This window comes from Saccopteryx bilineata, chromosome 8 (assembly GCF_036850765.1).
Source record: "Saccopteryx bilineata isolate mSacBil1 chromosome 8, mSacBil1_pri_phased_curated, whole genome shotgun sequence".
Taxonomy (NCBI): Eukaryota; Metazoa; Chordata; class Mammalia; order Chiroptera; family Emballonuridae; genus Saccopteryx; species Saccopteryx bilineata.
Window position 1 is genome coordinate 48749965 of NC_089497.1, and position 15859 is coordinate 48765823.

At 42.4% G+C, this 15859-nt stretch overlaps 1 protein-coding gene across 3 annotated transcripts in view; it reads right to left on the bottom strand.

Annotated features, from left to right (window-relative positions):
• The window catches only part of B4GALT4 (beta-1,4-galactosyltransferase 4), a 63550-nt gene that overhangs the window by 27391 nt on the left and 20300 nt on the right, over positions 1-15859 (bottom strand). For 2 of the 3 annotated variants that reach the window (XM_066241321.1, XM_066241318.1), the window contains exon 1: positions 8876-8971. The exons of the other annotated variant lie outside the window; for it this stretch is intronic. The gene's annotated coding sequence lies outside the window, so the exon portion shown is untranslated. Of the gene's footprint in view, positions 1-8875; positions 8972-15859 lie in introns of those variants that run through there. 3 annotated transcript variants of the gene reach the window in all.

A 15859-nucleotide genomic window follows, 5' to 3' on the forward strand; every position in this document is an offset into this window, starting at 1 on the left:
GACTGGAACCATTGTTTCTCTAAAAGCTGCTTGTGGAGGGAGAGTCCCCCGACAGGGACACTCACCGGCCTGAAGGACAGCGGAGAGCAAACATATCCGTCCCCCACACTGCACAGAGGGGACTGTGGTTTAGAAAGATCTAAAAACCTCCCCCAAGCAGTGAGCGGGGAAATAACCAGACAACTAGTGCTGAACTGCAGCCCAGGGAATGTGTCCAAAGATAAGAAAGTTATTATAAAAGCAAGGAGCCATTCTTAATGATTACATAATAATCAGCTCTGCATTGCTAACCCCACTCACTGAGGCTGTGTGGGATCCAATGAAAAATAATCACTTCTCACTTTTTCCATTCTTAGTGTTCTCTTCCAAACTGACTCTACAGGGAACCAGCAGGAGACCTCAAGTGTCAGGTGCCCTTGATGCTGTGAATGAACACTCAAGGAATGAATGGTCTATAACACAACCACCTTTCAAGAGAGATCTGCCCAGCCTGCTCATCAGCTAAGTGACTGAAGACAATCTCATTAGGTCTGTTTCCCCAATTAAAAGACAGTTAAAAAAAAACAAACAGCCCTGGCCGGTTGGCTCAGTGGTAGAGCGTTGGCCTGGCGTGTATAAGTCCCAGATTCGATTCCCGGCCAGGGCACACAGGAGAAGCGCCCATCTGCTTCTCCACCCCTCCCCCTCTCCTCTTTCCCTCCCACTGCCGAGGCTCCATTGGAGCAAAGATGGCCCGGGCGCTGGGCATGGCTCCTTGGCCTCTGACCCAGGCGCTAGAGTGGTGGCTCTGGTCGCGGAAGAACGATGCCTCGGAGGGGCAAAGCAGAGCATCGCCCCCTGGTGGGCAGAGCATCGCCCCCCCCCCCGCCCGTGGGCGTGCGGGGTGGATCCCGGTGGGGTGCATGCGGGAGTCTGTCTGACTGTCTCTCCCTGTTTCTAGCTTCGGAAAAATACAAAAAAAAAAAAAAAAAAAAACCCAAACAAACAAAAAGACTGACAACAGTTGCTGTAAGAACTTAATGAGATTATAAACATACCTGGTACATTTCCAAGAACATACTAATCTTTTGACTGCGATTACCAACATGATTCATGCTCAAACTTTATCAGAATGCTAATCAAGATAACGTCATCTCTGCAGTTACATATTGAAATACAAATAATTTTTATTTTCTATTTCTCTGTAATTTCCTATTTTTCTTTCAATGAGTATATATTATTGATAGATACGTGAATTCCAAACTGCCCTTTTGCTGTTCCACTTGGCTGCCTGACCCCACCCTTAATTACCGGACAATCGCCCACAGGACAAAGGAACTCTGGGAAGCTGGTCAATCACCCCAATGAAGAGTATTCCAGAAAACCAAACATACCAGCACACCCTTGCTCGAGGCTATCCCCAACCCTATAAAGTTTTACCTCAGTCTGTTTTCGGTGTTCGGCAGGGTTCCTTTCTTCCTTTCAGTAAAGCCTGTTACTCTGGTCTTTCGGACTCCCATGGATTCCAACAATTATTTTTATAATAAAAAAATAATGATTTTTTTTAAATTTTTTTTTATTCATTTTTAGAGAGGAGAGAGAGAGAGACAGAGAGGGAGAAAGAGGAGAGAGAGAGAGAAGGGGGAGGAGCTGGAAGCATCAACTCCCATATGTGCCTTGACCAGGCAAGCCCAAGGTTTCGAACCGGCGACCTCAGTATTTCCAGGTCGACGCTTTATCCACTGTGCCACCACAGGTCAGGCAAAATAATGATTATTTTTAACAAAAGTTCTTTTTAGGGAAGTTAACTCCTAGTTGGTGTTTGGGAAAATGTTATAAGAATAGACTTATTTATAATAACATTGAAAAAACTGAGACCCTGCCTGACCAGGCGGTGGCACAGTGCATAGACCGTCAGGCTAGGATACGGAGGACCCAGGTTCGAAACCCCAAGGTCGCCGACTTGAGTGTGGGCTCATCTAGGTTGAATACAGAATCACTAGCTTAAGCATGGGATCATAGACATGACCCCATGGTCACTGGCTTAAGCCCAAAGGTTGCTGGCTTGAAGCCCAAGGTTGCGGGCTTGAGCAAGAGGTCACTCGGTCTGCTGTAGCCCCCAATCCCCATCAATGCACAAATGAGAAAGCAATCAAACAACTAAGGTGCCACAACAAAGAACTGACGCTTCTCATCTCTCTCCCTTCCTGCCTGTCTGTCCCTATCTGTCCCTCTCTCTGTCTCAATCTCTCTTGCTAAAAAAAAAAAGGGGGGGGGAGAAACTAGGTGATAGGTACCTGGGGTTTCATTTTCTTTTTCTAATTTTGTACATGCTTGAAATTTTCCACAATCATAAAAGAAAAAATCTAATAAGAAAAACAAACTATAACAAAAGGTAAAGCAGCATGAATGCTAAGTATCACTGCTGGAGAATCTCTACATATACAAATTTTGCACCACCATGGGGAAGAGGGGACACGAGGTGTCACTCAATAAATATCTACTGAGCACTCATCCACCAGGAAGAAAAACTGTGGTCTCCACTCAGCTGCCAAAGGTACCAAAATAGCATTCTGATGTTTCTAAATCCATCTGGTAGTCCTGAAGACACGGGCCTCTCGGAGTGGGCACGCGTGGCCCAGGCCCACGGTCCCGCTCCCTCGGGGTTTCCTGGGGCAGCACCAGTGGAAAGGCTGGCAATTTGCTCTCCTTTCAGTCCTGCCGAGTTCCTGAGGGCTGACTATTTGCACATGTGGTCCTACCTTCCTTGGACCTCCAGTATTCACTGTGCCAATTACAGCTCTCTTACCTGGTTTCTGAGTAATCATTGCCCAGAGCCTAATGAAGCAATAATTCCCTGGGTGGCGGGCAAAGGCGGGATAGAAACGGCAGCCATTTACATGTACAAGACATTTAAAATCAAAGACTGAGCTCCTAATGGCCAAAACAGGAAGCATCTGAGCAAGAACATGATGGTGTGGATGAAAATCTGTAAGAAATCATAAATTACTAACTGGGCAGGTCATAGTGGGTAGTCACACCCTAGGCCTATAACTTCTTTAGTGAAAGGTTATTATAAAACCCTGCACACTGTTCTTGTGCATTTAAGTTATTACACCTTTGAAATGCCGGAAGTAATAGCCTCAAAGGCATACCCACCCTCAAGAGAGTACAAAATCTTAACTCTCCCATGATCCAATACTCACTTGCTTTCTCCCAATTTTCTGTAAACTTATGTTCCCTTAACTTCAAATGAAGAAAAGAAGCTGCAAAACTGTTAATCTCCAAAGCATTTAAGTTATTACACCTTTGAAATGCCGGAAGTAATAGCCTCAAAGGCATACCCACCCTCAAGAGAGTACAAAATCTTAACTCTCCCATGATCCAATACTCACTTGCTTTCTCCTAATTTTCTGTAAACTTATGTTCCCTTAACTTCAAATGAAGAAAAGAAGCTGCAAAACTGTTCATCTCCAAAGCATCTGAGATCTTGCTTCCCAGCAATTGTCAGTTTGGCTCAAATAAAATTCTCATGAAAATTCTCTACATGTTTGTACATTTCTAATGTCGACAATGGCACTGTATTGCAACCTTCACAATAAAATGAATATCCGTGAGTCCACAATGATGTAAATAATCAAAAACTATGTTCTTTGCTACAGTAAACTTCCACTTCATGAGGACATACTCTAAAAATATATATTATCAATAGCAAGAAAACTGACGAAATTCAAATAAAATCTGTAGTTAATTGAATTGATAACTGAACCCTAGTTATATAAGGGACTATGTTAGGGGAAGTTAAGCGAATTTTCTGTGCCATTTTTGCAACTTGTCTCTAAGTCTAAAATTAATAAAAAACAAAAGTTAAAAAAAAGTTAGAGACTGAGTATTACCCAACATATGGCAGTAAAATTAACTTAATTCTCAAAGAGAATCACTGATTTTTGTATTCTGATGACCTAACACATAGCCAGTGCTGAATCTGATAAATAATACATTTCCTTGTAGGATATGCTAGTTAAAATACATAAGGACACTACTGAAACCAATGAAATGCAAAAAACAGAAAGGAAAAATAATGATTAATAGGAAAGGGAAAAATTAACTGGGTGTCTAATTACATTTGGGGAAGACTTTAGAAAATGAAAAGGCTCACCCCATGCCAGCTCCCTTCAGTTTACCAACACCAGCACTTTCTAAGGGTAGAGGGCCCCAATTCTAATCACTGGCACTTCCTTTTGGTCACACCCACCACCTTCTGTTCTTCTGCCACTGGGTTCTCCAAAGCAGTACTTTCCTGACTTTTGTGACTCTGAAAGGAGTTACTACTTCTACCACCTCTTCCTCCCAGAACCCACAGAGCACAACTGAGCAGGGTCTCCACATCTGGGCTAGAGATGACGATGACCCTGCATCATCCATTTTACAGCAAGAGGTGTCATAAAATCGTCAGGGGACATAAAATAAATTTAACAAGCAAAGGGCTGAACTTGTTTTATACTGTATACGTTATGCAACATAACAGATTTCACAGGAATCGCTGATGGCAGATTTTAATGGAGGTTCAAAGTGTACTTATGTGCCATTTTCAGCTATCCCAGAGAACCCTGCAGGGGGCTCAGAGTTCCCTTTCTGTCATTAGGGACACCTCAATAAGAAGGTTTGAAAAGGTCTGAGGTATGGGGGAAACAGGCTCTGAAGAGCTGATTTCAAATCTGGTTAACAGATATATAAATCACTTTGGGCAAATGACCTAAATTTCTGAGCCTATTTTGCCATTTATGTGAAAAGCACTTCTCCGGTGGTAGCTAGAGGGCAAGGGGTGTAGGAGCAGGTGGGCACAGGGGGGAAGATGGGGACGAAAAAGACCTTCTTGGGGCGATGGACACCCGATGCAGTGAGCAGATGATGTTTTGTTGAGTGCACACCTGAAACCTCCACCCCAATAGACTCAATTAAAAAAAGAAAAAATATTATACAAATCATTTCTTTTTCAAAGCGTGGTTCTAAGAGCACTTATATCTAATACAGAAAAATATCTGTTAAAATTGCAGATTCCCAGGCCCTGCTCTCAAAGCAGCTGAACCTGGGACTCAGGAAAATGAATTTTTAACAAGCTCTTCAGGTAATTCGTTATACGCATTAAATTTTGAGAACCACTGAAATAAGAGAATGGGCCTGAAACGTAATAGATCTAGTGGTGGGATTCAAATAATTTAACAACCAGTTCCCTGCCATAAAGACTGTTTTAAGTATAAAAAACAACATACCGAAGGTAGTTTATTATTTCATGCATTTAATACCTAAGTAAGAACAATAAAAGAGATACACAAAACTAAATTATCCATGAGTTTTAAAATATTAATGAAAAAATATTAAATAATACCTGACAAAAAACAATAAAACTATTATTTTAAGATATTTCCAGGCCCTGGCCGTTTGGCTCAGTGGTAGAGCGTCGGCCTGGCGTGCAGAGGTCCCGGGTTTGATTCCTGGCCAGGGCACACAGGAGAGGCGCCCATCTGCTTCTCCACCCCTTCCCCTCTCCTTCCTCTCTGTCTCTTTCTTCCCCTCCCGCAGCCGAGTCTCCATTGGAACAAAGATGGCTCGGGCGCTGGGGATGGCTCCTTGGCTTCTGCCCCAGGCGCTGGAGTGGCTCTGGTCGCAACAGAGTGACGCCCCGGAGGGGCAGAGCGTTGCCCCCTGGTGGGCGTGCCGGGTGGATCCCGGTCGGGTGCATGCGGGAGTCTGTCTGTCTCTCCCCGTTTCCAGCTTCAGAAAAATACAAAAAAAAAATTAAAATAAGATATTTCCATATTGCTTCTTGATTGGCATCCTCACTTGCAATTTCTTTCACCTATGGATGGAATGAACATGACTACAAGCGCTTAGAATACAATGTTCCACAGATGAATGTTCAAAAGAGTAAGGAGTGTAAATTTGTGATGTCCACACTGGGCAGCTGCCCAGGTGCCCACCTTAGAGAGAACCCTGATTACAAGTGCCATTTTAACAACCAGTTCGCCAAACTCAACAAAAATTCAGTTTCAGTTCTGCTGAACCGGTGTGAACCAGCTGAATCCCACTGAATAGATCCTTCAGAAATGTCTACTTTCCTCTGGTGAGGAAAAGCAGTAAAGATATGTGAAAATCAGGTTTTAAAAATGCATCTAAATTGCTTTTAACTCCATCAACCAATATTACTAAAATAACCAAAAACTGAAGGAAAAAAAAAATCAATGCTAACATTAGGGTGCTCATTCAATAAATCACAGTACCTCCATATGATGAAACATATGCTTTCATTAAAACAGTATTTTAAGCCATGGAACAGTGGATAGAGCGTTGGACTGGAACACAGAGGACCCTGGTTCGAAACCCCCAGGTCGCCAGCTTGAACATGGGCTTGAACATGGGCTATGAGCACATGATTATAAACAGGACTCCATTGTGACTGGCTTGAAACCCAAAGTCATTGGCTTGAGCAAGGGGTCACTAGCTCTGCTGCAGCCCCCTCACTCCCCCCCCCCCGTCAAGGCACATATGAGAAAGCGATCAATGAACAAATAAGGTGCCACAACAAAGAATTGATGCTTCTCATCTCCCTCCCTTCCTGTCTCTCTGTCCCTCTCTGTCTCTATCACAAAAATAAAAAATAAAACCTTAACTATATGGGAAAGTCCTCATAATAGTTAAGTGGCAAAAAAACATACAGAAATGTACATGGAACAGAATCCCAATTATGCTATATATGTATGGTGTGCGTATCTTTTATGTATAAAATGCCAGAAGATCAGATCATTGGCAGTTGTTTCTTAACTACAGAATTAAGGAAACTTTATTTTATCTGAATCTTCTAAATGGGGTTTTATGATCATAAACATTTTTTTCCAGGCAAAATGACTACATAATTTTCCTTTAAAAAGGGATTATAACTTTCAGTTACATAAATTTGGCAGCAATTCATTCAAATAACCTTCAAGAAAATCTGTTCTAAAGAGGCCCCAACAAGCCCAAATCTCAAAGAAAAATCTCAGAAGCTATCAATAACTTTCAATGCCAAAGAATTCTGCGGTCTCTGTTTTAAATTACTATTTCTAAGCTCCACCCCCTGAGAGTTTTATTTCAAAGGCTTGGGGTGAGGCCAGGGAATCCATATTTTCAACAGGAACCCAGGTTAGTTTGAGAAACCATTGTTCATTGATGGCTTTAAAAAACAGAGAAGAAAAACACCACTGATTTGTTTTGGATGTTCCCACTCTGAATAAAAGATCTTTAAAGAGATAGTTCTAAATCACTTGCATGCATCTCTGGGAAAGCACACAGTAGATAATGCTCAATTTAATGTAGATACCAAATGGCATATACCACATGGCTAGCATGGGCTTTCTCACATGTAATGAAAAACAGGGAAAGATAAACTATTTCAAATGGCATATGAAATATAATAACAGAGCTGGTTATCCTCCCCCAAGATTATGTGGTCCAACAGTTCAGTACTTCTCTTTAACAGATGATTTTGATCTGATCAAAGCATGGATCATGAAAGTTTTTGCAATGTCATGGGGTTTAAAGGCCAACTCTGCTCTAGAAGACAAAATTCCAAAAAGATAAATTATGGTCCAAAACAGCGTTATCTCCTCCCCTCCACATTCCAGCACTCCTGCCCAGCCCAGGTGCCTAAATAGGCTCCATCCCCCGCCTCTTGAGCCCAATTTCTCAATCTGGACCCTGAATCCTATTGATCTCTACTCAAGATTCCTTGACTTTCTTGCATTTTAAATATACTTTTCTTTAAAAAATGAGAAATTTAAAAATCCAACAACAACAAAACTCTCCTCAACCCTCAAATTACAATCTTCCTTTCTCCTTTTCATCATCAAAGGCTGGAGAGAGGTCTCCCTGTGCCCTGGCCACCTCCTGCGTCTTCATCCCTCACCCACTCTTGAACACTTCAACCCAGCGAGAGCCCACCCGGTTGATACCTGCCGTCCTAAGGCTACCAACCCAAAGGCCTTTTCTCAATCCCAGTCCTCCTGAACTTTCCCCCCTTCAAACCTCCGTTTAGCCCTTGTCTAATGATAGACCAAACAAAGATTGACAGACAGTCATGGACAGACACCGGATGGACACAAAGCCTGACCAAGGGCAGGTGTCTCCCAAGTACTTCATTTTTTAAATTTTATTTTTCAATTACACTTGAAATTCAATTTTATATTATAGCAGTTTCAGTTGTACAATATAGTAGTTAGACATTTATTATAACTTACAAGTGATTCCTCTCCACAAGTCTAGTACCCACCTGAAACCACATATATTTATTACAATGTTGTTGACGACATTCCCTATGCAGTACAGTACATCCTCGTGACTATTTTCTAAATGCTAATTTGTATAAAGCACTTTAAAATCCAGGTGGCTCTCACAACTCTGCCCCCTGCCGCCCCGGGGCTGGCTGGTATCAACTGTCCAAGTCCCGGTAGAAACCCTGGGGAAAGAGGGCTCCGGTGGAGAAAGGGTATTTTTCGCGTTGGTGCGCCGCTGGGAGAGGAGCTGCGGGGCTACCCTAGAACCGTGGATGGGGAGGGGCGGGGAGCCTTGTCCTGCTTTCTACCTGGCAGCATCTCGCCTGGATCGGGTGGTGGCGCCCGCACCTGAGCCGGTGCTTCCCGCCCAGCTCGGCCTCCGCAGGCTCCCTGTCCCGCCCGGCCCGGCCCGGCCGCTTCGGCTGCAGCAGGACAGCCCCAGCGAGGCCTGGCCGCTCCGGCCACGCGCGCCCAGCCCCGCGGGCACCGGCCTACGGCCCGGAGGTGCCCACACGGACCCCGCCGCCGCCCTCCGCACGGAATTGCGCCTCTGAGGCGCTGGTGCAGCCAGCGCAGAGCCTACTCACCCCAGACACAGCTCCGGAGTGCACAGCGGGAGAAAGGGGAGCCGGGGAGAAGTGGCCATCGGGGCCGCCCGCCTTCCGGAGGAGGCTCGAGAGCGCCGGCTCCGCCCCGACCCGCCCCCAGCCCCTCCCACCGTCTCTAGGCACCGCCTTGAGTGCTGGGGCCGTTTCCTCTGCCAGCCTGGCGCTCCACCTGGGCCAGGCCAAAGCGGTGGTGGGATTCAGCTGGATCCTAAAGGTTAAGCAGAACTGATACCTCATTTTTTGTTGAAATCAGCCAACCGGTTGTTAAAAGGGCACTTACAATCAGGGTTCTCTGTAAGGTGGGCGCCTGGGCAGCTGTCCAATGTAGAAATCACAAATTTACATTCCTTATTCCTTTTGAACTTTCATCTGCGAAACATTGTATTCTAAGCGCCTGTAATAATGTTCATTCTGTCCACAGGTGAATAAAATTGCAATCGAGGATCCCAATCAAGAAGCTATATGGAAATATCTTAAATAACAGTTTTATTGTTTTTTGTCAGGTATTATTTAATATTTCTTCATTAATATTTTAAATCTCTTTCTTATAACATAATCTAGTTTTCTGTACATTTTATTGTTCTTATTTAAGTATTAAATGCATAAAATAATAAACTTTCAGTATTTCTTTTTTATATATACTTAAAATGGTCATTAGGGCAGATAACCGGTTGTTAAATTATTTTAATCCCACCACGGGGATAAAGTATCAGTGAACAGCTTGGCCTTTAAATGATCTTAAATCCTTGAGCCAATATTGCGCTAGGTGGTGGGCACTTCCTAAAATCCATCCCTGTAGAAGCTCCCAAAGCATTGGGAAGGAGGGCCAAATCTGAACCTCAGGCGTCAAACTAAGACCTTGGAAAAGCACTAAAGAGTTTCAGGTGCCCTGTGCTCTAAGCACAAACAGTAGAAACCTGCTCTGAAGGACCCATCCTCCATTTAATCCCATAGGATTCGAGCAAATGCAGGTTCATAATTTTTTTTAAAAATCAGCAAGCACCCCGGGTTCGATTCCCGGCCAGGGCACACAGGAGAAGCGCCCATTTGCTTCTCCACCCCTCCGCCGCGCTTTCCTCTCTGTCTCTTCCACTCCCGCAGCCAAGGCTCCATTGGAGCAAAGATGGCCCGGGCGCTGGGGGGATGGCTCTGTGGCCTCTGCCTCAGACGCTAGAGTGGCTCTGGTGGCAACATGGCGACACCCAGGATGGGCAGAGCATCGCCCCCTGGTGGGCAGAGCGTGCCCCTGGTGGGCGTGCCGGGTGGATCCCAGTCGGGCGCATGCGGGAGTCTGTCTGACTGTCTCTCCCTGTTTCCAGCTTCAAAAAAAATGAAAAAAAAAAAAATCAGCAAGCACAAGAGGCCCTATATAAGTATCAGTCAGCAGAACTAAGGCCCAGCAGATTTAGATTACCCTCTCCCCCTAGGACATCGGATATCAGAATTGTCTAACACAGAATAAAAAAGAGGTTTGTTTGTTTGTTTGTTTGTTTGTTTTTAAAGAGAAAATAGAGACTCCCTAGAAATTACCAATTTCAATGGGGATAGAGTAGCATTACATTGGAGAAATCTAGCAGATGCCATCTTTCCAAAGTACTCAAAGTTAGTTTAACCAATAGTACAATTTGGCATCACACATGAGGTGATGTTATGAGGGCATGACATAGCCTTTATTGTATTCCTGACAAAAATACACAGTTAAAATTTAATCATGAGGTAACAGAGTCAGACAAACCCAAATTAAGGAATATTCTACAAAACAATGGGCCCATACACTTCAAAAAAAATCAATATCATGAAAGATAAGGAAAGATGAGGAACTGTTTCATATTAAAGGACACTAAGGAGTTGTGACATCTAAATTCTTGCATTGGAAAAAAATTGCTACAAAGTATTGAGACAACTATCAATGAATATGTTCAGTGTGATAGATTAAAAATAGCTTCCAATTCTTTGACATTCTCTCACTGAGAAATGGAGATATGCTTTTCCTCTGTTTAAATCTGAGCTGGCCTGTGACTGCTTTGACAAATGAGGTAGAGTGCAAGGGAAGCTATGCCAGTTCTGAACCCAACCTTAAAGATTTTACTTATTGATTTCACGGGGGAGGGGAAGGAGCAAGAAGTATCACCTCATAGTTGCTTCAGTTTAATTGTTCGTTGCTTGCCTGTCATATGTGCCATGACCAGGCAAGGCTCCAACCGGCGACCTCAGCAGTCCAAGTCCATGTGCTCTCCACTGTGCCACCACAGGCCAGGGCTGAACCCAACCTTTAAAATGCAGTTTCTGCTTCCTCTTTCACTATATTTTGTCAAAGCAGTCCCAGGGCAGCCCAGATTTAAAGGAGAAGTATATCCCCATTTCTCAGTGAGAGATATGCCAGAGAATGCAAGGCTACTTTTAATCTACCACACTATGCACACTCATTTCCAGTTGTTGTAATAATATGCTTTATAGCAACTTTTTCCAATCTAAGACCACACATAAAGGAATCTTCTTACTCTGTTATGGGCTGAATTTTTTGCCATCCCCACCTCATCCTATTCATATGTTGACGTCCTAACTCCTAGTACCCCAGAGTGGGCCTTTAAAAGGTAATTAAGTTAAACTAGTGAGCCAAAACCCAATACAATTGCTGTTTTCTAAAGAAAAGGAGAGTAAGACAGACAACACAGACAGGGGATGATCATGTGAAGACAGAAGGAGTAGGTAGCCACCTGCAAGCCAGGAGAGAAGCCTCATAAGGAATCAGATCTGTCGACAACTTGATCTTGAATTTCTAGCCTCCAGAATGAGGAGGGGATAAAAGACTTCTGTTGTTTAAGGAACCCAGTCTGTGGTATTTTATGTCAGCCTTAGCAAATTAATACAGTCTCTTTTAATATGAAATAGTTTATCTTTCCTTGTCTTTCATAACATGTCATGAGAAAGCCCAAGCTAGCTAGCCATGTGGAAAAGCCATGTGGAAAAACCAAGTTGGGAGCTACCTCCCAACTGTTCCAGTCCGCCAACCACTCAGAGGCTTCAGACATCATAGAATAGGCATCATGTCCTTTCCTCACTGTGCCACACCTGAATTCCTGACCCACAGAATCATGAGATATAACCGTAATAAATTGTTGTTTTAGGCCCTCCTTGGTGGCTCAGTGGATAGAGCATCGGCCTGGCATATTAACATCCTGGGTTTGATTCCATGTCAACGCACACAGGAGAAGCCACCATCTTCTTCTCTTCTCTTTCCTCTCCCCCTTCTCTCTCTCTCTTCCCCTCCCATAGCCAGTGACTCAATTGGTTCGAGTATGGCCCCAGGTGCTGAGGATAGCTCAGTCGGTCCAGGTCGTCAGCCTCAGGTGCTAAAAGTAGCTTGGTACTTGAGCATCAGCCCAAGATGGGGTTGCCAGGTGGATCCAAGTTGGGGCACATGTGGGAATCTGCCTTACTATCTCCCTCCTCTCACCTAAAAAATATTAATAAATAAATAAAATTTAAAAATTTGTTTTAAGTCTCTAAGTTTGGCGTTATTTGCTATATAGCAATACATAATCAAAGCAGACCATATATTACATGATAATATTTTATTAATGTTAAATTTCTTGAATTTGATTTTGTGGTTAATAGAAAAGTGACTTATTATTAAGAATTATTTATTTAACAAAGTATTAATTGTCTGCAATTTCTCCCAAATGGTTTGTTTAAAATGTGTTTGTGTATGTGTGTGTATGTGCGTGTGTATGTGTGTGAAAGAGAGACAGAGAAGAGGGGGATAAAATGTAGGAAAATGTTTACATTTGATAAATCTAGACAAAGTGTATACAGGTGTTTCTTGAATAATTTTTACAAGTTTTCTAAGCCTTGAAATGTTTTTAAATTGAAATAAAAAAGAGAGAAAAAAGTAAATCTTGCCTGACCAGGTGGTAGTGCAGTGGATAGAGCATCAAACTGGGACATGGAGGACCCAGGTTCAAGGCCCTGAGGTCTTCTCCAGCTTGAGCGCGGGCTCATCTGGTTTGAGCAAGGCTCATCAGCTTGTGCCCAAGGTCGCTGGCTTGAGCAAGGGGTTACTCGGTCTGCTGTAGCCCCCCTCGCCCGTCAAGACACATATGGGAGAGCAATCAATGAACAACTGAGGTACCACAACGAAGAATTGATGCTTCTCATCTCTTTCCTTTCCTGTCTCTTTGTCCCTGTCTGTTCCTCTCTCTGACTCTCTGTCTCTCTGTGTCTCTGTCACAGGGGGAAAAAAAGGAGTAAATCTCAAAGAGGAAAAAACAATGACTAGACTTCTTCTGAACAAGGTGAAGTAACAGGGACCAAATGTACCATTCCACCTAAAGCATCTAAAAAAAAAGACAAAATATATAAAACAACAGTTTTCACGATATGTTATAGCAGTCAACAAAGAACAGAGGTCTCTGAGAAACAGGAAATAAAGGTGAGTCCTACAATTGCCCCAGCTTACTACCATGAGAAAGTTTCCAAGTGATGGCGGAGGGAAGGAATCCTGAGACAGAGCCTGGCCGACTCCCTGAGTGGAGGAGACAGAACCTGGAGTCCAGGGAGACTAAAGCAGCCAGAGTTCACAGAACAGAATAACAGAAGATAGATGCACAGAGACAGGATGCTGCAGATGTGCAGAGTACCCACCTCAAATATTCATGATCAATGCAAGCAGGTAAGGAAACTTCCCAAGGCCTGGGAAAGAACCATCTGTGAGGAATAGAGGGATAGCTCCTCTCACTTACACTGGACTTGCATCAGCTAGGCTGGAAAAAGTCATAATTCACAAGGCATTGGGTAGAGCTCTCAGGAAATTCTTACTTCACTATTAGAGAAAAATAGCCCTACAATGAGCACTGCTCCACATCTGCCTACTATATTGTAAAAACAAGACCTAAAAGAACCAAACTGTATCCAAATAACTTGTGTCTCCCAGAACCGGTTTAAGAACATTTATAGAGATACAAAAACATCTGGCACTCAACAAGGTAAAATTCACAATGTCTGGCATCCAAACAAAGTTTGCCAGGTATACAAAGAAGGAGGAAAATATAACTGAGAGGGAGGAAAATACAACTGACAAATAATCAGTCTAAAGTGACTGAGAACCAACATAGATGTTAGAATTAACAGAGAACATTTAGATAGTTACAATAATGATATTACTTAAATTCAAAATGTTAGAGACATGAAAGATATAAAGAAAGACCTAAATGGAACTTTTAGAGATGAAAAGTAAAATGCATGATAATAGTAAAATATAGGCCAGAAGGCAATAAATGAAAGTATTCTATTGTAATCACACCTTTATTTGTAATCATCATGTTCTTATACTAAACATGAAGTGGTATGATATCACTTTAAGGTAGACTGTGATAGATAAATGTGTATACCAAAAACCCTTAGCAGCCACTAAAATAACTGTTGGGGACCGAAAAGCCAACAGGGGTTTTGCAGTTTAGATGTTTAGGGGACAGAGGTGTCGGGAACTGGCTGTAAGCTGACAGTCTACCCAACCCCCTACCTCACTTGCCTGATTAAGTTGCAAAAATCTAAGCCCTTCCCCACACCTCCATGTTAGCTGTGATGCTCGATTATTTGTACTCATCCTACCCCCCATGTCCTCTGGAAAGACTGGAGGCAAATTTCTTATATCCTGTTTTGTGTAAAGTTAAAATGTTATGTATTGTGGGGGGTTTTGCACGTGGTAAAATTCTTGGGTTGCCTTGGAAACATGATCAGAGATCTCATTGATTTGCTAATGGCCCACTTTTCCCTATAAATAAAGCAAGATGTGGTATTTGGGCACGCTCTGTTTCTGCTGTCAGTTTTGCAGAGCCCTTCTGAACCCATTCTTTAATTCTTTAAGCATATTTTCTTAATTCCGTGCCATTCCCACTCAGGACCTAGAATTACTAGCTGTGCTGGTTTGCGACAAATAATAAAATAAAGAATTATAACTAGAAGCAAAAGAGATGAAATCAAATCAATAAATAAATTCAATTAGTTCAGAAGAAAGTAGAAAAACAGGAAAAGGGGCAAACTAGAAAGCAAATCAAACAAACAAAAAACAAATAACAAGATGATATATCCAAAATTAACCACATTAATAATCACATTAAATATAAATGGTATAAACACTCTGATTACAAGGCAAAGATGATCAGATTAGATAAAAAAAAAAAGCAAGGCCCAACTATGTGCTGCCTAAAAACTGCATTTTAAATATAAAATAATATAATAAATAGGTTAAAAGTAAAAGAATGAAAAGAGATACGCTATGCTAATATTAGTCAAAAGAAAACAAGGATAGCTACTTTAAAATCAGAGTAAAGAATATGACTAAGGATAAAGGTCATTTTAACATTATAAAGATAAAGGGGTCAATTCATCAAGAAAATATAACAATCCTAATATTTATGAACCTAATAACAGTACTTCACAATACATAAAGTAAAACTGGTAGAACTGCACAGGAAATAGATAAATTTTCAATGAGAGTCAGATATTCCAACACTCCTCTCTCAATAACTGCTAGGCTAAGTATGCAAAAAATTTCAGGAAGAATATATAAGATTTGAACAACACAAAATTAACTATTTGACCTGATTGACATTTTTTTAAGACTTTATCCCATTTTTAGAGAGGGGAAGAGAGAGAGAGAGAGAGAGAGAGAGAGAGAGAGAGAGAGAGAAGGAGGAGGAGAAAGCATCAACTCTCATATGTGCCTTGACCAGGCAAGCCCAGGGTTTCGAACCAGCAACCTCAGCATTCCAGGTCGATGCTTTATCCCATTGCACCACCACAGGTCAGGCTTGACTGACATTTATAGAACTCTCTGCCCAACAACAGCACATATTCACCCAAGAGAAAAGAAAATATATTTATAAAAGACTTGTACATAAATGGTCTTAACACCTTTATTTGTAATCACCAAAACTGAAAACAGCCCAAATGACCATCAGC